Raw genomic sequence first — 23,147 nt, 5'->3', positions numbered from 1 at the left:
TATATTCCTATTACCTATATAGTCTCTCAGAAAAATATAATTTATTATAATATTTACCTATAATATATACGTTGTTGTCGTACATCGAGACGTATTTTATGTATACCTATCGTTTACTAACGGTGTTTTTGGTGTCTTGACCCTCCAAAATGTTTGGTTTTTTTCTTTCATCATTATTATTATTAATTATTGTACGGATACTAGGTTAGATCAGGTTGGCTATATACAGATTTCATTCCGTGATTTTCATTACCTTGATTTTGTATATCATCATACGTAGTTGTATATATATATATATGCGAAAGTAAATAAATAAAAATACGTAATATGTCTATAATAGGTATTATTCAAGAAAAAGAGTTGAGTTAATTTTTCGACGAAACGTGATGTGATATATAAGTATTAATTGTGTTTTTAAAAAAAAAATAGCTATGATTTTTAGCATATGACTTTCAAAAAGTAAAATACCCGTACACACACACACACACTTTAAGCTTTTTTTTTTGCTTACGTCACGGTCAATTTTAATTTTAGGTATCCGCATTCATCTACTGCCCTTTATATATATATATTCACTATATTCCGTTCGCGGTTAAAATATAATAATGTCTTTCAACCCATTGTCGTACGCGGACGAAATTCTCGACGATAGATCGGCCGTCTGAAATAAATCACGTTTCGAAGCTGTAGTGGTCATCGTTGTGTGCGTGTGCTGCGTATACGTACGGTATAGGAAGTCATACGTCCGAGTGAAATATTATATATATATTATAAGGGCGTGTGTCGGACTACCCCTGCTTCGTCCATGCCGTCCTTAGCGCGTGTGTAATGACAACGGTCTGAAAGCTGCATTGAAACGGAAAACGCGCCTGCCGCTGGCATATGTTTTACTTTCAGATGATGCACTATATATAATATAAAAGAGGTAGAGGTATACTATAATACCGGGCTTGGTTATTCTTTTTTGTCTTTTACCTTTTTTTTCTTTTTTTTTTTCATTAGGCTTTTTTTTTTTACTCCTCTCGCGGCGCGGCGGGGAAGCACTTTTTTACGTCATCCCGTTTCACGATATTATTATATCAAACGGAGCTGTTGTTATATATTAAGCAACTCTCCCGTTATCGCCAAACGTACATATAATATATAATTTAGGTACTGTCAGACAAATACCGTAAATGTGTATAATATGTATATTATGCTTTATTTTGTTCACTATATATGTCTTCTAACGTGTTCAAGCAAAAAATCCTTAAAACTTATACGTCATCGATTGTTTTGCACGTGGCGGGCACAACGTTGATTTTTCTATCGATACGTTGTATAATTTGTTACACAAACGATCGTGTTAGAAAAAAAAATAAAAGTCTTCATGACTTCATCGGTTTCCTAGGAACCCGACTTATCAGGTCATAAATATTTTTTGTACCTACCTATGGTACTATCATTCTATATTTATATTTATTTTCTTAATTTCGGTTTTAATTTTTTTTTTTACTATTCATCACGTTTCGACGTTTTTAGACCCTTGTTATTTTTGTACGTCGTTAAAATTGGATATTGTTTGAACGTTCAGAAATAACATATTTCAAGTTTCTAAATTACAAGTGTTTATTTTTCGTAATACTTAATATATTATGTACTTCTTTTTTTCTGTAAATATTTACCAAACTTTTGTCAAACAACGTTGAATATATATTATTTTTAAGCCAACATTAATGGTACACATTCCTTAAAACTTAACGTTATTCTTTTATATAATTACCAATTTCTTAAACTGGTATTAGTTAAATATAAATTAAACTAGAAACAAATATTTTAAGTAGTTTAAACGGTTTGTTTAAAAATGTGTTGCTTATAATAGTTTTTGTAGGTATCTAAAAACAGTAAGTTTAAATTAAAAAATTGCACTTACGATTGTAGAAAAAAATTCATATGTATATTATTTATAGATGTACAGTTAAGTCATGAAAGTCATGGGCCAGTCTGGGGATTGATTTTTTTTTTGTTCAGTTGGGAGAGGGTGGTTTCCCAGCAAAGAACTATGACGTCCAAAATCCTGTAGATATGTGTGTGTGTGTTCCATTTACACTCCAGACGCCTACATTATTAACTTTGGCCCCTGTTGCTTTTCTTGACGTGTCCTTTTCCTCTCTTTTCCTTGTACATTCGAATTAATTCCAATTTACCAAACGTTAATGCATTTTTTTTATTTTTTTGTTGTTGTACGACGTAAAGAGAGGTGAATTGACTTAAAAATAATTTATCTTGTTTAAAATTCTCCCTTTGAACGGCTATCAAGGGAAAAAGTACGTTTCGAGTTTCGCGTAATGACTACGGGTTTTTCTTTTTAGCCGTCAATAATGATAGATGTGACAAGTAACGCAGTAGATCATAATATCATACATTTTATATACAATCATTTGAATGGTTAGTCAAGGGCGTATGTGGTTATAATATATTTTTACGACAATTCTAATATACAAAATTACTCACCCTATATTGACCAACCGCTACTGAAAACCGTTCAAATTGAGTAACTATTAATATTTTTTTATCGTTTAACTCGTTTTTAAATATATATATACATATTTTTAGTTTTTAAAATATTAAACTTAATACTAACTAATATAAATTTAAGCCGGAGGACAAATGTAATGTCACAAAAATTAGTCCCATTATTTATTAAAAAAATTGTTTTTTTTTTTTTTTTACAAAACATTTATGAAGAAACAAAACACATAATATGAAAAATAAACTCTAGTAATTGTGGATACAATTTGTATTTAGTTAAAATAAACACTATTTTTTTTTAGTAGTACATTAAAATTAATTACCTTTTATAACAGATTTTTATTATTTTTATCAAACTTTTGTATTCATAAATGATTATCAACGTATACCTATTATTCATCGTTAACATGAATAATTGAATAAATATTTTTATTTATTTTCATATATATCACAGTGATCTTTTTATTTACTTTATTTTATTGAAGAACAATAATTATTATATTCCTAGTAGTTTTGAACGTTTTTGATTTGATAAAATAGTTGCATTTTTCAATTGTTAAGTGCTGAAGTTGATTCACGTATTATTATAAACGTGTCACTTAATCCTTTATAGTTTTTATTTGTTTTTTTTTTTATTAAAATCCATAAAGGCACTCTACGTTCATTTTAATTTCATGATGCATATATGCATTTTCCATTTTCATATTGCATTCATTAATAATGGCTTCTTGATACAAACAATTAAAATTAAAAATAATTTATCCTTTTGTGTAAACCCAGTATCGGGATACTATAGTTGATCATTTTTTTAAAACCAAACCACCAATATCAATAATAATTTATCGCCTGTGTTAATTTAAATTTATGAAAAAAGATTTTTTCATATTTTAGGGCATGTTTGAAAATAAAATAATTAATAGAAATATGTATTTTATAATGCATAATTATTACATTTTACACAATTTAGCTAATATACATTGTCAATCTAATAAAAATAATTGTGTTCGTTAACAGATGTTGCGTGCATATTTTTTAGCTTTAATATTTAATCTCGTTATGATAATATGAAAAATAAAACAAAATTATTTATTTATCTTTATTTACTAAAACATATTTTGGGACTAATTCATAATGTGAATTGCATCTATATGTAGTTAATAGTTATGTACATTTGTGTTCGGTTAAAAATGTAATGTAATATTAAAATAATTGAAAGCTCAATTTAATGTCGAGTTGTAGATGTAATTAATAATTAAATTAAAGAAATACATGTCATACATTTTTACATCTTTAAACATTTAAACAGTAATAATTATAATATAATATTGGGGTTAATAAATACAATTTTAAGAAAGTTAATTTACTCTTAATTTATTATTAGATAGTTAATAAATAAAATACTAAAAAAGAAGCTTCACTTATAAATATTTAAAAATTAAATTAAACTTACAATTTTGTATTTATTTTATTATTTTATTATACGTTCATATTATATTGATTTCATTTAGGTCGTCTTTTAAATAGTTTCACATACCTTACCACTCACTCACTTTAAAACACCCACCTATAATATTATTTACATTTGTTCATATTATAATTGGAATTTTATTTTTGGAATCAACATTTAAGTAAAACTATCTTACTTATACAATATATGATTCGAGTCGATTTTAAACTACAATCAATGACAAATCGTTTATATTAATCATTATGTCAAGTGAGATAATATTGCGCTAGGATTTTTATTTATTTTAAATGTATTGTTTACAAGGTTAAAATGTGCACAATTACAACTAAAATTTAATTGTAGATTTTGTAAATATTATAATATATCAAATATAATTTTAAATATGTTAGTAGGTGTTTATGTTATTTAATTATTCCAACAACTTTAAGAACTTGAGGTATTGTCTTATTTAATAATAATGATTGTTAATAAAATATATATTTAAAAAATAGATTTACGGTATTTCTACTTTTTAATTGTAATAATTTAATCGTTTCCTCAATTATATAGTGTTTTTACAATATACTTCTTAACATACAGTATAGTCCGTCCTGAATATAATTTATTTTATCAAGATATTAAAAATTAATTCATTCAATTATTATAATATATGATATTTAAATGCCAATAAGATAAGATGCTTTCTTTAATTATTGTCTATGAGTAATAAGTTATAACTTATAACTGTATGATAAACTCAATTTTTCTATATATTCCGATGAAATGCATAATATCTAAATACTGACAATACAATTATTTTCTTTAATATTGATTACAATATTAATTTTGATATAGGAGTTTAAATATAGGTAGACTTGTATATAAATATGCATAATAGTTTTTAAACTACTATTGTGATAAGCATGAATACATTTATTAATACATATATTTTTTGCATTGTTTTATAATCTTAGACATTTTATGAATTGTATATTTTAATAATAATTAATGACAAGTATATATTAATTATACTAGTGGTAGGTATAATACCACATTTTTCAATATTTCTATGCTCGAGAATATTAATATTTACTACAACAATGATAAAATGATATTTTATATCTTTTACAAGTACAAATCGCGTAGTAGAAAAATAACCAAGGAGTTATTTACCCCAAGGGAAATAGTTTCGTTTACTTTTTATTTTTGTTGGATATGTTTTTAATTATTTTATACGATGTTGATTAGTTGTTATTTCAGTACGCATTGTTTAACAAAAAGTTATTTTATCATTTAAATATACCATACTTGATTAGGATATCATTGGTTGAATGGATGCCTTTCTATTTCTTTTGAATTTTGAACTACTTGGGAGGTCCTTATTGGCATTTCCTGGCAATGTATCAGCATTTGGCAACTAGGTAATTAAAAAAATATATGCCATTTGACCCCTTTTAAAATCATCTTATTGACATTGGTCTAATAGCTGAACGTTTTTAATAACACTGACAAACCAAAGTAAACCAATCTAAATTTTATTCATAACGAATTATTATGTTGTATTTTTATTTTTTAACTTGATAATGATAATGAAAAAAGTACGGTTTACTTTTACTTTTATTTATATTTTAATTTCAGTATTTTTTTAATTTGGAAATTCGTCGAATTTTACCTTGCCTGTACTTCGGAAATTACTTTTCTGGAATGTTAGCAGGAAATTTATATATTATATTCTTGAATTAACGCCCTTCATATACTCTTGATTGTTTAATTATATTCATGACTTCAAATTTCTCATTTACAGCTCGAATGGTTTCCACTTTTTAAGTTTCATGCATTTTAGTAAATGTATTGATAAATATTGAGTAACTACTACGTTTATTTTTTTTTTAACTTAGGCACCTATTAGATATGTTACTGATGATTCGAGTTTTATATTACTCGTTATTTTCATAAGATAATTCAAATTTTTTTTATTATTATTTGTTAGCTTAAAATGTATTATCACTTAAATAATTGAAACATACCGGCCGTTTAATTTGTTTGATATATTATATTTAATTCTTTAAATCTACTTTTTAACGTGATTTGTATTGGATAATAATTTAATATCATTAAGAGTGATTTTCAAAATAATTGTTTAATAAAAAATAATATAAAATAAAAATAAAAATAGGTACCAAATATTTTTCTAATTATTTATTAGTTATTTGATCTAGACTTGTATAAGTACCTTATATAAGTATAAACCTTTACCTTTAGTTCTAATTTTGTTTATCTATTTGTTGAATATAATTTAATTATTCATTATTATACATGTATAAACATTATATTTCAATAATGTTATACCTACTATTCTTGTATACATTCATATCACTATTTCTATGATTTTATAACTAATTTTTATACTAAATTTAGTTGGTTTAGGTAATACATATTTTAGATAATTTTGTTAATAAAATCTTTTTCGTGCTAATATTTTTTCATTTGCATTTGACAAAGACATTACTTATTTGAATTGTCTTATTTCTATTTAATCATTATTTATAATGTATTCATAATCTTGATTATGTTCCACATTACAACACAATCGAGAATAAAGTGCATGTTTGTGTAATAATAACTTATAATATTATATTATTGTATATTATTGTTATTATTATGTGTAGCAAAGAACTGATAACATTTATAATTATTGTTAACTAGGAATTTATTGGACGTCTTAAATGTATTCACATAGATAAAATATGTTTGATTTTTTTTATGTATTTATTAGTACTTACATGTATAGTGGTTTATAAGTGTAAATCGTATTTTGTTTTCGGATCAAAATGTTGAGGAGTTTATTGTAACTATACAATATGTGATGATCACAAATTTTTTTTTCACCAAAGCCGTTATTATAATAATTTATTAAAACTGCCTGCTAAACAATATTTGTTATGCTTTATTGTAAGTATACGATACAATTGTTTATAGAACGCGTCATAGTTTTAAATATAGCTCATGAAAACTTTTTTAATAAAATATTTGTTTTAGTAATACATTTAAAATATTCTAAAAATATTATTTATACGACGTTGTTTAGCTAGACATTGAAACTAAAAAAGAAAATGTGTGTGTGTGTGTGTGTGTGTGTGTGTGTGGACGCGAGTGTTAGAAAGGTTAGGATCGATAGCAATCGTTGTTTGCTATAATGCAACGAGGAATAGGAAGTACGACATTCCATTAAGATACCCTGTCTATTCCATTTGGACTTAAACATATTGAATTTCATGATAAAAAATATAACTTTTTGTTGTCGTCTATTATTTTTGAGTTTTTCTACAGACAGAAGTCGCGTCGGTTAATATGAAGTAGTTAATGTATACAATATTGAATATACATTTTTAGATCGATAATAATCGTTATTGGGTGTAATGTTTTAGGGGATTTAAACGATTCCTTGAGTTTTATTACCTTAACATATTCGTAAACACCATTAGTAATATTAATGATATGTGTAATATGTTATTAATGTTTTTGTGATTGTGATTATAAAAATGATAATGGTTCTAATTGTCATATTTTTGTCTACTTTAATTAGTAGTTACATCATATAATATTGTACATACTGTATAATATGCTTTATAAAGACGTCGTGTCGTTGACTGTAATTACATCTCAGTACTTACCTCCAAAATATATTGTAATTGATAATTTTTCAAGCTTTGATGTATACTACTTTGAACTTTTAATACATATGATGTAATATAACTAAAATACTTTTAATATTATTATCCGTATGTAAAATGAAATAAAAAAATCACATCATAAAATATTCTTCATCACTATTGCTTTCACTGATATTCTTGATTATATGCACATTTCCACTTTAATCACCTAGTCAATATATTATATATTTGTATATAATAATGTACAATTATTATGCGTTTGTAAATGATTATAATATAATATTATAAAATATAATCATGTTGAAGTTTATGTGGAATTTAATAACTATTATGGCCCACCACTTCTGCGAAAATAATTACATATAAATTGTTTTGTAGTTAATAAAAAAATTTTAATTTATAATATAAGTATCATATACTATAAAACTGTATACTTGGATATTGTATAATGATGATTGCAATATTCTGTATTTTAGTAATTTAATCAATTGAAAAATGTAAATAGGTGGTTGTAAAAAAAAAAATATAAAAATTAATTTTAGTAATCTATAATATCTAGTATTTATTAAATTGATTTCAATTATAAATGTATTAATTTTTAATATAATATTATTAGATATCTTTTTAATTTTTATATTATTTTAATGTACTAGGTAGGCGTAGGTGGTATGATTTAATTGTTTATCTTAGTGTCTTTTAAATATTATGTCTTACGATTATCTTTTTAATTAAATTTATTTATCTTCGTATTAATTCTGTTTATGTTTTTGCACAGCGGCATGTTACCATGATTTCAATTTATTTATTTTTATTAATCTACATTGTTTCATGTAAAGTAAATTTAAAACTCAATTTTTTAGGAATTATCTACTTAACGTATAATATTTTCATGGAAAATCTTTTCACAATTGCTTATGAGCTTATAGTAGTTTATACATTAAAATTACACATACGTACTGTGTTCATAGTTTAAAATTATTTCTATTATTTCCCAGTATATTAGTTAAATTATTTAAAGGTTTACATTTTAAATTAAAATCGTCATATATATTTTGTATCTAAATGCAGTGATGATCAATAACATATCGTAAAATATTTACGATATAATAATCTTATATCTAATATTGTGTAACTTTGAAGGTTATGTTCAAAGATATGATAACATAAATAGATTTATTTATTCAAAGGTTTTTTTATTGATGTTGTTGCATTTGTTATTTATTTTAAGACTAGTGTTGATACATCTACAGAAAATAATATTGTTAATTTTAAATATTATACTCAGCATAATATTCAAATACCTCATACGTATACATGTTTGTTTTTGTTTATTTAATTTTAAATATAACTCATAAGATTTTAATATTTTCTATATGAAAAATATCGGTAGTACCTACTTCTGATATTTAATGTCTATGGTTAAAGTACAAATTATATATTCTTAATATTATGATTTATAATAATTTATAATATTTTCCGTTGGTTTTCTTCTTACTACTCATTTATCTGAATCTACAGGAAAAATACTAGATTTACCTATCGTATTTAGGCAATATTATACAAACTGTCTGTTGATAGTATCATAAAACTTTTCTTCAAAGGAAATTCATTGTATTTGTTGAAGAGTGTTTAGTGCTGTCCTGCTGCATATTATTATATATATTTATGTAGTTTGTACTTATCTACCAACTTATATTATTATAAGTATAAACTATTATATTATTTTGTATAAACCTTTTGATACTTAATACATTTTAATAGTATCTAACAACTATAATAATGATTAATTTAAATATAATTTAAAATATTAGTACTTTTATAATTGCTTTATACATTTCATGCATAATATATGATTCGTATTATTTAAAATACTATCATGTCAAATCATTAAATTATATTTTTATGCTGTATAGCAATTACTTAATTATAACTATTTCATATACAATTTGACAAATTTTAGATTCAAAATAAAATTAAATATAATATTGCCCAGTTTTTCGAACTGGAAATTTCTACAAATCTTCGTTTTAAATCCTTTCAGATATCGGGTTTTTTGGTGCCTTATATTTTTCATACATAATAAAGTCCGTTATAAATGACTATAACAACTATAACACATTAAAACGTGAAAGTCGTTACTAAACGCAATGACTACAATTCAATTAGTAAAATTCCATACAATTTTGCATAATATGTATGAGTATATGATATTATATTAAATAGAAAGATTTGTTGCATCCCGCGTCGATTTTGTCAAAAATGTTATTAAATAAAACTATTGCGTTCTTTTCGTGTGAACGATACTATAATAATATTATTTATGAACAATAATTCGTTAATCGATTGGGTGCAGCCTCGGTCAATTATTGTTGATTCGTTTAATGTATAATATATAGCGAAGAGTGCGGGTTGTAAAACATAAAAAAATCTCTAGTATATAGAGTCTTGTTGCGCGCGCGTATTGTATGTGACCGACAGGCAATAACCTATATTATATTACTATTATTACATTCATCGTCTATTATTTGCGGTTGGATTACAACAGTAATTTACACTTTATTGTATTCCAATCGATGTAAATAAAAATAATAATAATAACATTTTTTACGACTGTTATACGTTACATATCCTAAACGATTGGGAACGATTAGCGTTCGTTAGACGTTTGTATATGTGATTTTTTTCGGTTAATACTTACTTATATTTATATAGGCCTTTATATGTGCGTGTGATACCCTCATACGTCTGTTGTATATAATTGTAAAATACACAATAGCTAGGTAAACACACAACCACTATAATAATACCATAATGCGTTATTTATTGTTGCTTGTAGTGGCTCATCCTCTTGTAGGTCAATAGCGATGGGAAATTTCAAATTATAACGATTATATCGATGGCAAATCGTTTCCCCAAGCAGTCAGTGGCCACTGGGCCTATTCTATATATTAGCATTACTGGGAGCTCGTGAATTCCAGTCGGTTTTAATCTTTCCCTATTTAAAATTCGTGCACGAAATAGCTGTCGCAGAAAGGTTTTTGATAGAAAATACCTTGATAATAAGTTCTTTTAAGAGATACAAACATATCCGAGTATTTATTGTATCAGCTATTGACTAGGGAGGATAGAATAAGAAATTAATATATTTGAGGTAGCGTAGCAGGACAGTAATACTAAATTTAATCCCACGAATAATTTTGGGTTGTCGGAATCGAGTCCAATAAATAATTTTTGATTTTTAAAGTTCAGTCTTATAAACATTATCTAAGAAACACCACATGAAAATTGGCCGAATAGTTTCCCAAAAATTGTGTGTATTTGTTAACACTGGCCTGGTTTTGTTAATTGGTAAATAAAACTACTAATTTTTTTTTAACACAGTTACTAATTATATATGTAGTAAACATATTATTTGTCACGCTTTTCATGATTACCGTCATTAAAATTTTCAAAGGTTACCTTATTATTAAAGGATAAATGAAAAAAAAACCACTTTCATTGATTTTTACAACAAATCTACCGTTGGACCTCTTAAATGTTTTTTTGTAATCGAAACTTAAATCTATAAACTATGAAAATTGTTTTCTGTTTTTTACTCGACAATCGACATACACTCGATCTGTTGAATAGTATATCTTTTTGTTGCGTATCGCACGCCATTTGAAGTTTAACTGACTTAATTTAAACATATAAAGATAATAAACTAGACTCAATTCATACATCTAAAAGTAGTCTTGACTCTTTGAATTATGAATGATAACAATCGTAGATAAAATGAGGATGTATAAATATATTGAGATGGTCTGGTCATGTTATGAGTACTGAAAGAGGTGACACGAAAGCAGCGAGAGTGGCTATGTAAATTAATGTAGAAGAAAATACAAGAACAGGATGATACGAAAATATCTGATGTACATAAAGATGAGATGTGGACAAATCCTATGGAAGAGTAGGACGAGAGACGCAGATCCATATAGTTGAAAATGAAGGGTGAAGTGAATATCAGTTATATTTTAACAATATACTGATTTGTAATTTATAATATTTGGGCTTATCATCGTGACTTATAAAATCTAAAATGTTTAAAAACACTACTTACAATGTAAATAATACAATACACATAACACAAACACATTATACTTAAATCTAATTCTTATTTAAATGTAACGGAAAATCTACAACTTCCCATCATAATAATATGCCCGCTTGTACACAGCCATGCGTCTGGTGTATGATATTGTTATGTATGCATGTATAATGTCATCGTCGAGTGTGGCATAAGGACATCAGGCCATCTGAATGATTTTAGGGGTACAACTTATGCATAGAATTTATCTTTTTTCTATTCATACATGTATGAATAATGGTTTAAATATTCATTTCGTTGTTTGTTCAAATAAAAAAATCAAACCAAAATATAATACCTATAGATACGCCTATAGTATTTTTATTTGTTTTCTTTTATTCTGGCCTAGGTGGGAGTTTTGTCCGCATGCAAATATATAATGTGATAATATATATATTATATACTGATTATATACAGACAATTGTGTTACACTCAGGGACTTAATGTATGAGTGTTGTACTATATCCCTGGTGTTATTGTAACTTGAATTTCTGATTTCACCCCGTATGTTGGTCATGTGCTGGTAACCTTTTCGATATCCTACTCACACGCCCGACCACTTCCGCCACACCCGTATAGAAAATAAAAACTATACAACAATAATGCGTCTGTAAATTTGTTTATATACAGAGTGATCTTTATTAAAATATAATTTTATTATATATTTTTTGTGTTTTAAACGAAAAATTGGTTTACAAGATAATAAACTTTTTGGTAATAATTTACTGGATATTATCGAAATTTTATGCTCGATCACATACACATATATCTATATATTATAATATAGGTACGGATAATTTATTTTGTATTAACATTTCCAGAAATTTCAAAATTTGAAATAATTCAATAAATTGTATAAAATAATGTAATGTATCTATTTAAAATCAGAATTTTGAATTTTTTGAATTATATTCAATGGTCTTAATTTCAAAAATATAGATACAATTTTAGAATTTGTATAGAGTGATATAGGTACAAACTTCTTTTTATCAAATGAGAATAAACCATTTTTACTGTAAACTATGAAGCAGCAAGTAGATGATGTTTTTGAAAATGTCGATGAATTGAATTCGTAATTTAAATAAGTAGGGTTTTTGATGTTGAACTTTATGATAAGTTATAATAGATTCACGAACTGTGATAATATGAATACCTGATATATGGTTATTTAAAAATAACTCTAATAATTAATAATTATCTATCCATATCTTATGTTTTGTAAAAATAGTCGTGTATGTATACATTTCTAATGGAACTAGATTAAATATTTCATTTTTATAAAATTGTTTTTAATTACTGTTATACTTATAATTTATAACCATTTTATAACTCAAAAACTACTAGTTTAAATCTAGCCATTATCAGAAAAAAAAATTATCTACTTCATAATTTACAGTATAAAAGGTTGGTTCTCATTTGAAAAAAAAATAAATTTGTTTTGTCTTAAAACACTCCTTAAATGGCTTAAGAATTTAGGTGAATTTTAAAGAAATTGTCCTTAGGTGAGCATGTTTAATGTATAGGTAGAATTTTTTTTAAAAAATAATGCGGAAAATGCGTCAGAAACAATCACTCTGTACGTTGTAGTAAATTTATTATACATTATATGCGTACCCTTAGGCTATAATAATACACACATGCATATATCTATATATAATATAATATATAAGGACGCATTCTACCGTCTTGTAATAACGATTGTAATAATACGCCTAGTCTCGACGACGACCGCGACGGGCAGACGAACTATACGTGCGCACTGCACCGCATTCGACCGGTCCACCGAGTTCACTAGGTAATGTATGCGCGGTAAATGCAATGTGGCACATCAAACATAGACTCACTCACTCACACACATACATAGCGTATTTCCGATCGCGTTTACGTGTGCGTGTGTGCCGTACAAACCGTACCACTCTCCGTTCGCGAATGCGATAGATGTTTGGTCCTTGTTTGGAAATCCGACGACGACGACGACGCATGCCGGCCGGCCGGTAGGCCGGCTACACGATCCCGATTTTCCTGTCCCCGGTTGCCGCCGTCGGATTACATTTCAAATGGCCATAACGGTTTTCATCTTTTCTCTATCACTCGGTGCAGTCCTTTTCAGTCTTCTCCGTGTGTCCGCGCCCAAGAATTCTTTGTCATCCTTCGCGCGACTCTTTATAATTTTACCATATCATAGTAATACACTGTCCTATTTGTATTTTCTTACACTCGCCGAATACGGTGTGTCGAAACTCACGAGTATTACTCTCCTTTGCTAAAACTTTCCCTCTCATCTCTCATCGGTGTATGTAATGCGTGTGTAATATTCATACACAATTATATATACATGGGACGTCTTCGGTCGTGTACCGTCCGGACGATTGTCCGATTAGAACGTAATTATTTTCAAACTAACGGATCTCTGGGTTGATTTACAGTAGGTAGTTTATATACGATGAGCCAAGACCGTTTTTATATCGTTGTATAATATTCAATTCAATCCAATATTTTTAGTTAATACCGGCGACGAATGAGTTAATTTGGTGTCGATCCAGCACACCTAAGATTTTGTATTTTTACCCATATATATATATAAAAAAAAGTTATCTGTGTATAGATGACTTTTTACTACGTACATTAATTATTAGGTAGACGTTTTTGATAGCGAATTTTGAATTTCAGTCTCTTAATACTTTTTATTACCACATTATAGAAGTCCTTTTTTTTGTCATTCTTTATAGTGTAATAATATATAAGTAGATTTTTATTCACCAAAATCAATTTATTATTACGTGCACAAAAACGGTCAACGATACGGTTTTATACGGTAGGTACGTCTAGTGTTACCACAACTATTACTGTATAGGGGAACACTTTGAAATATCAACTTAAAATCTTTTATATTATTAAAATACCTATACATATCGATTTTCAATTTCAATTACATAAAAACAAAGATGAAACTGTACCTACTATCCGGATTGGAACAAAAATTGTAATGAAAAATAACATAATAGCAAACAAATAGCAATTTTAAATGGTGGGTACAGTTCTACATTATAAGAATAGGGACATTCCCTCCTAATGTGTGACGTATGCGGCTGCACCGCGTTTGTGCAGTATTTGTTTACGTAAAACGGCTTAGACTAGTTTGTGATAGTTTATAATAAACAATGTGTACACTGTACAGTTATGTCCTAGAATCAATGACGCATCATTTATTTCTCGGTTTGTGGTCAATGTATTTTATGTGTGGTCATAACATGTTACATGTGAAAAATACCTAATGATCGATGTCTTTGCGCGAAACGGATATCGTTTTTATATATACGCGTTTACTCGAACTCCGTTCCGGTCGTATATATATGTAATATAATGCACTTAATCGATATAGTGCGTACTTTTAAATCACACGTTGTTAATCGATATGATTATTGACGTTAAATTACGTCCTAGTTTTGAATTATAGTACTCCTGCAATATCAAGTACGCGTCTTGTACATATGTGTTTTTTATGAGGCCGACGACTCCGTTGTATGCGTGTTCGATGCGGGTATCATATACAGGGCGAGTCGCATAGAAACAATTGGCAGAGGGGTCATCATGTTTCAGTTGACGTCAACATAATGGTGGTATTAGGTTCCCAAAACACGTGTAAATATTAAAACGGTGTATTGTTTTTTTTTCGCCGCTTATTTGTTAATAAGAAAATTCATTTTTCTTCGTTTTTCTTGAGTTGTGGTATCCTAGCTCAGTTGATGTTTAATCTATGATCATATTTATTAAAAATGCTCGTATTTTAGAAAAAATAATATATATTTCTAATGTGCTTAAGCTAATGTATAGGCAATGATAGGCTTATTATAACAGTTCATTGGGTGTTGCCAATAACAGTTGCATAGAGCATTAAAAATCAAAGACTAAATAGATTGGTTATGCTCAAAATGTATGTTTGGTGTTTTTTTTGAAGATTAATTGTTAGGAATAATAGATAAATATTTTAATGCGATTATACAATTATTATAATGGTTATTGCTATAGTTTTCTATCAACATTATTATCTAATATTATGATGAAGCATAAATCTACCTAATAAAATATGTAGACAGGTACTTTGAACACACTTGAACATTTCCATAAATACCATATTTTTATTTTCATAATTATTTTTACGATATAGTTATTGATTAACCTGATGCTGCAATTTATGTTAATGCATTAGTTATAACTTATAAAATAGTCATGAATTGTTGTTCTAGACGATTTAGTATTATTTCGACGCCATGTATAATTATTCACGAAAACATACACATTAAATTATATTCACTATTGCCAGACTATACCCTAGTAGCATCATATAATTGTTCTGATTTTTTTTGTCGTTAAATATAATATCAACTTACAAATCGTTTTGATGAAATTGCATTGGTTATTACTGAATTAATATTATCCTGGTGCTGTGTGCCAACACTATTTTAGTAAAGCAATTTGTTTTTCGGCAACCGTCGCAATTATTCTAATTTCTTTTTATTTTGTCATTTTCTTAACCTTTTGCTATAAAAGAATGATAGTTATGTAACCATTGTAACCCCATATAAGAATATAATGGATATTCGCAATTTTCACATTATTTACTCTGTTATATATGTATATATATATTATGCAGTTTATTCCGTAGAATGTATTTTTTCCTTTTACTATTATACGTAAAAAATCCAGAGATTCACTTCTTTATTGATACGTACAATAATAATATATGCTCGTGTATCAAATAATGAAGTAAAATTCGATTTATTAGTTTTGGAAATTTAGTCACAATGGAACATAATTTTCCAACGAACGGTGAAAATCCTTAGGAGTTGAACAATGTACAGTCATTGATGTGAAACAGTGTACAAAAAATAGCTCCTGGAAATAAATTCCACAACAACGCACCTGAATGTATTAAAAAATAAAAATTTGAACCACTGACATGGTTATGAAGACAATTTTAAGTAAGCGTTTTTTTTTTATACATTTGTAAATGTATTATATTTGTGTTTAATTATGAAAATATTATCATAAATTGCTGAATATAAGTTTGAATAACTATTCAAAGAGGATAATATTTATTTATAAAATTGACTAATAAGCTATACCAATTTGTGTAGATCAATAGAAATTGTCTTTTAGATAATTCACAAACGTGCTTGACACGAAGTTCTGGGGTTTTGTGTTTTCTAACCTCCCGAGTATTACTAGTGATATGTTTACACAATATGTATCGTGTCATCGACCAATAGGTTTTATAATTATTTTTATTGTGCATTTATTATAAATTTATAACATCGATACTTTTCATTCTAAGTTCATATTTTACAACAGTCAACTATGGATACCTTAATTGTGATACTCCTTAGATATCTTATCTTATCGTATCAACGTACAAACCCTTACAAATACAGCTTTAAAATTTACAATCCGTCCAGTTTAATTTAAATGGTGAGAGGAGAGGTTACACTGTGAAGATAGTCCCTTAATTAATTTTTGTCATATTTTCGAATCAATGAACTTAAAAAATACCAAAAATCGTCTAACAATTACCAACACATTATTGAAGTTCAAAAATATAATTAGTTTATATAATTTTTACAAAATAGTTGCTAACTTCGCACATGTATTGAAAATAATTTTAAATTTAAACGATAGGTACTACAATATGTTTTCAAAAACCATTATGTTTATTATAAATTCTTATAATAAGTTGATATATTCTACAATTTGAATATTGATTTTCCAATATGTCAGAAAATATTTTTAAATCATGATTTTTAGTTTAACTTTATGTTATTCAAATATTACGATTTTACGCTAAGTAATTGTTAAGAGCTCAATATATTCACGAATGTTAGAGTTATAGATACCTAATAAACTGCAGTATACTCCCGATGTCGATATTCGTACATTTATTTATTTCAGTTTGTATATTCAATGTATTATGTAGAGAGTTATAATATGATGTATAAAATATATGTTGAAATATTTAAACAAAACATATTATTATGTTATGTGTTTCAGTTTTAAATTGTTTAGTTTAGATTAATATTGATCCAAAACCTATATTTATAATAATCATTTATTCTTCCGAAGTGAATAAAATGTTTTGTAATTTTTTCAATACATTTATTGACGCCTATAATAAACTAATGGCTTGATTAACTCATAATATATAACAGTGTTGATATATTTTTGATTAATTAGATATTGTATTGATTAGATGTTGTAACGGTTAAGGTCCTTTATTATTCGTATATATTACATCAATCAATAGAAGTATAACCAATAACTATATAGGTAAATATGTTTAGAGAAATAGTTATGAATATGAAATATTATATGTGGATTGGTATTGGATGCAAAGGCTTGGACATGAGTAAAAGTATGTATTCATGTCGTTTCTATACCGAAGTCCTATGCAGTATGCATAATATGGTTTTTTTTCTATAATTCCGAAGTTAGTGATCCCTGATTATGTATATGCTTGTAATATATATTATTATTATACATTAGTATATATTATCTTGAAAGCCTTCTCGGTAAAGCCATACAAGGAAACGAATGAATAAAAACCCGTACACAATCGATTCATTTCACGTAATTCTAAACTGACAACTAACAATAAGTATTTTTAGCTATAAGTACGTACCTTTAACTTTGATTGCACGAGGTTCCTTAGTAGGTATATAATATAATATTATCGTTATTGTATTGCATTAAAAAATATATATACCTAAGTTTACCATGATTGTTAAAGTAATAAGGTACTCACGTAAACATTTTTGTTTTATTAAAAAAAAAAACCACTAACCTAAATGCTAAAATATGATTAAAAAATATATATTTATAATTGTTATGAATGGTGTATTCACATAAAAATAATATTGTTACCAATTTGTATAGATATGTTTATTTTAAACAACATTGAATGGATAACCTCTTATTAATTATCATTAAATATCTAATAATTGAAGTAAATATGTAAATATTTACAAATTAGTAATTGAATTGGTCAAAGTATACCTAACTAGTAACTTATAACATTAACACTATTATAGTTAATCATTTACCAACTCGTGAACAAAACTAATACATAATATATGTACTACAAATAAATTACTGTAATATATTATTGAATATTGAATTTTAATGTTATGTATTGATGTCAAAATTGCACAATCATTTTTTTTTCAATTTAATAAGACATAAGTAAAATATATGTGTTTTCAATTCTGAGTGGCTGTTTTAATTTATATTTTAAAAATATATAAGTAAATGTAATAGTTAAAAAAATCCAATTCAAAAAAACTCGGATGATTATTTTCATGAAATGTATTCAAGCCACTTTTGTATACTATTAATTTATTTATCTGTCTAGTCTTATACTTTCTTCGTGGAATTGATAATTTAATTATGTTATCATTCAAATGGTGTAAGTTTATTTTTTACAACTTTGCTTTAAATTTCCCCTTTAGCAATTTAAAAAGCACATATATATATAATAATATTATAATATGTATATTATTGTTTTTTTAATGTAATTTTCAAAAATGCATTCGTTCGTGTCTCACTTCTAAATTAAATTGTTTCTGAATCCAAAAAGAATAAATAGTATGTGTTCTCCGATATAATATTATAAATAAATAGATTGTAGGTATAGTGCATACTTGCGTTATAACATAGATGATCGAGATGATTTTTTATTATAGCGTTCGTTTGATGATTTACAAAATATATGTCGAAACTAGAGCATCTGTTTATGTTCATCGACGATCGATATTTTAAGTAACAACGTAATTTAACTTTACTACTTCTTGACATTGATTAATTATCTTAATTTCTTTGTTTTTCACCCCATCGAAATATTATGATTATCGAAACTTTGTTTCAGATAAAAACTAGCAGTCAGAAAAGTTATATTACATTTTAATATTTATGATCTCAATATATTCAATTATTAATCAATGCGGTTCAATGTTTTATTCGTGCATACAATTTTACAATTTGTTCATGGTCCTATACGAAAATACTGATCTGTTGTGCTTACGATTTTTAAATGTTTAATACTCTCCCGCGTGATTAAACTTGAATATTTTTATAGTGTCTATAGAAGTCCCATACTAGAAAAACAAACCTTATATATGTAGATAGAGTTGTTAAAGATTAACTATTAATACATGGTAATTTCGTGCAGTTGATGTGTAAATAATAATAAGTATTAAATAAATTATTGTTTGTGTCATATATTTGAAGTGCTTATGGAAAAAATTTGAATAATTCGTTCGTTAAATTGTACAGTTGATTGAGTTTTCGTTCGTTGTATAATCAGTGAGAAACTGTCCCGAAAACAGGGGATGGAATTAATGATAATGTTAATATCAATTATAATAAGGCCATCTATACATTTTGCTAGAATAATCATTTATTTTATATTATAGTAAATATATTGTATGTGGTATAGCAAGTTGGGAGTTCCTGAAAACAAAATCCGCTTATGAATCTAAAACGATGCTGAAACGAGTTTAGCTGTATCATAATAAAACCTTTTACTACAATTTACAAAATACATGTACCTACATGTAAATTATACTCGAAATTATATGAATTCCCCGGTCCTTGTCACGCGTACACAAAACGACAAAACACATAGGTATTGCAATAATATAAGTACATTGCTGCTTTAATTTCGAACGAAACTTTATTTTACATTTCTATCATTTTTACGTGCGTTATTCAAATGATTGTCGAGGAGTATACTTATATTGGTTGTTGAGTTGGGATGGGGTCACTTATCTACACGGCGGTGGTCAGCTTATGCAAATGCGTTTCATATCAATCGCAACGTGTTGTGTGCAGCAGTACTGCAGTTATTGTGCCATTGCGGGACGTCTTATCTTATATGAACTGCGATAAACACGCACACATTTGTCGGAACTACTACTGCAGTATATTATTATATATAATTAAATGCATGTACTTATATGTACTGTGACTGTGGTGATTTATTGGGAAGTACAACTACTATTATTATCTAAGTTTTCGCATTTTTGCGAATAATTTGAACAAATAATATTTTTTCTGCATGGCACGTATACGATCTTAAACATATATTTCAAAAATATCTTATGTAACACATGGTAAAAATAATCGATTTGTAATGGCGGTCTCTTATTTGTTAGAAACCATAAAACCGATGTTAAATTATTGAATTCGAAAAGCAATTCTTTCAGAACCCAAGTTGTACATTAAAATAAAACTCAAATATAACTTTCCTGAAATCCAACTTGTACACTATGTTTGCAATGTTAAATTCCAATTTAATAATATCTATAATTATTAGGTACTATACAGTAATAAACAGCGAATACCTAACATTTTGATATTGTCTTGAAAAGCGTTTAGCAAATTAACATCGCATAAAAGAAACGGCACACATTATATATATTATTATTATGACATAAGAATAGTACATATATTTCTAGGATGCACTTAGAAGCTAATAGGAAGGAAAAATACTTAACGGCACTCCCCGTTAAATTCGAGTACCTCCATTCACAATAACTGCTCTTAAGTTATATACTCAAGCAAAATGTTACAAACGCATTGTCCCACGGCTTTTACTACATATATTATATTATTATATAGTAATATTTGTTTAATATAATATACTTATATATATTAATATACTTATACACATTGTGGCAGCAGCTTAGTAGACTATATTTGGTGGTTATATTGGTCATGTGAGGTTGTGTTTTCTCTCGAGTCTCACAATTGGGGAGTGTATCGATTTGTCAGTTATAACAATAATATTAGATTGTACATAATATATATATACATATTATACACACAACAGCGCGTATACACATACGACTGCAGTCCATAGGGTGTAATTGTCGCGTATATTTTATGGGGACACTGCAACAGCCCCGATCCTATTGGGAGAAAAAAAGTAATTTCGACTTGCGCATTTATCAAGCTACGGCAGTAATACCGCTAGAAGCTTTCGCAATGTTTCGCGTGTGCTGCAAGACGAGTTATAATAATCTGTTTATTCGTTTGAGTTGTTTTCTCGCGTACCGATTATTGCGCTGTTTTAATAATTCAATAATTACGTATTATTTCGACGCATACATTGTTTTAAAAGCCTCGCACTATTGATTTCCGCTATTGAAGTGACAGAATCCGAGAGTTCTCGCGTGAATGTGAAAGAATAGTAAAAAAAAAAAAAACATAACGATGTATAGAAACTGCAACAATCTGCGGTGACACTCATCGGCCAAAAACGATGAATCGTATAACGATAATGATATTTGCCGTGAGTTTGTTTATTTGATTTCTTTTTTACGGCGTCGGCTAACGCGGGTCAAAGATTAACGACGAGACCGCTCGCCTCCGCTATTACAATATCATTATTATTATTATCATAATATATAGTACCTACGCGCGACGATGTTTTATAGCCAACATTTTACCTCGTTGCAAGGTCGCCGTCCCAACCGATGCGTTTCGTGCAATACATGCGCGAGCGATTGCAAGGTCTCTCGAGCAGCATAATAATATTTTATTAAACTCGGCGTTTCTTGTCCCCCTCCCCGTTCCCGCCACCAACACCTGCAATCTGCGAACGTGAATTTTTTTTCTCGACTTACGGTTCTCGGGGACGTGTACGTGTTTTTGCATACTGGTTAGCGCATATCCGCGGTCGGGCGTCTCGACTTCCGTTCTCGCGTTGCCGCGAATCTATTCGGTGAACAAAACTGTATTAAGCTATACGTTTATAAGTAAGTATATACTATGTAGTTACTTTGATCCGACAGACCGTGTGGCTAGTACAGTATAGTGTAACCGCAAGTGTTAGGTCTGAAATTTTTCCGTTACAGAATCATACCGAGTGACCTAATACTATAATGACATGAATACAATAATAAGTCGAGTGCGGGAAGTTTGCAAATCCCTGATGTACTAAAACATTAATAATTAATTAATTTAATCATTATATTTTCTATTGATTTCCATTTTAAACAAATACTTAAGAGGACGCCATACCCGCTGTGCTGTCTTGTCTTACTAATACTAAAGTACATTATAACAAATGTTCATTCAGCAGAACACATTTTGTGATGTTAGCTTTAATATTAGAGTACATTTACCTATTATCAAATTTAAAGGTAAGAATATTATCTAGAAAATGAAATATGTTTTTATTGATATTATCATCTTAAAGTGAATTATGAACATTTTAAAGTTGTAATATTTTACATAACTATAACTTACTTTAAAATAATAATATCAATAAAAGCATATATCATTTTCTAGATAATATTCTTACCTTTAAATTTGATAATAGATAAATTTACTCTAA

The 23,147-nt window shown here is 27.4% G+C and overlaps 1 protein-coding gene across 9 annotated transcripts in view; it reads left to right on the top strand.

The window, feature by feature from the left end:
• LOC132928003 (protein alan shepard) overlaps positions 1–23,147 on the top strand; it is a 118,831-nt gene that overhangs the window by 31,054 nt on the left and 64,630 nt on the right. The gene's annotated exons all lie outside the window — the stretch shown is intronic.

The sequence above is a fragment of the Rhopalosiphum padi genome, chromosome 3 (assembly GCF_020882245.1).
Source record: "Rhopalosiphum padi isolate XX-2018 chromosome 3, ASM2088224v1, whole genome shotgun sequence".
Lineage (NCBI taxonomy): Eukaryota > Metazoa > Arthropoda > Insecta > Hemiptera > Aphididae > Rhopalosiphum > Rhopalosiphum padi.
The sequence above is the reverse complement of the archived record's forward strand: the minus strand, read 5'-3'. Positions and strand labels throughout refer to the sequence as shown.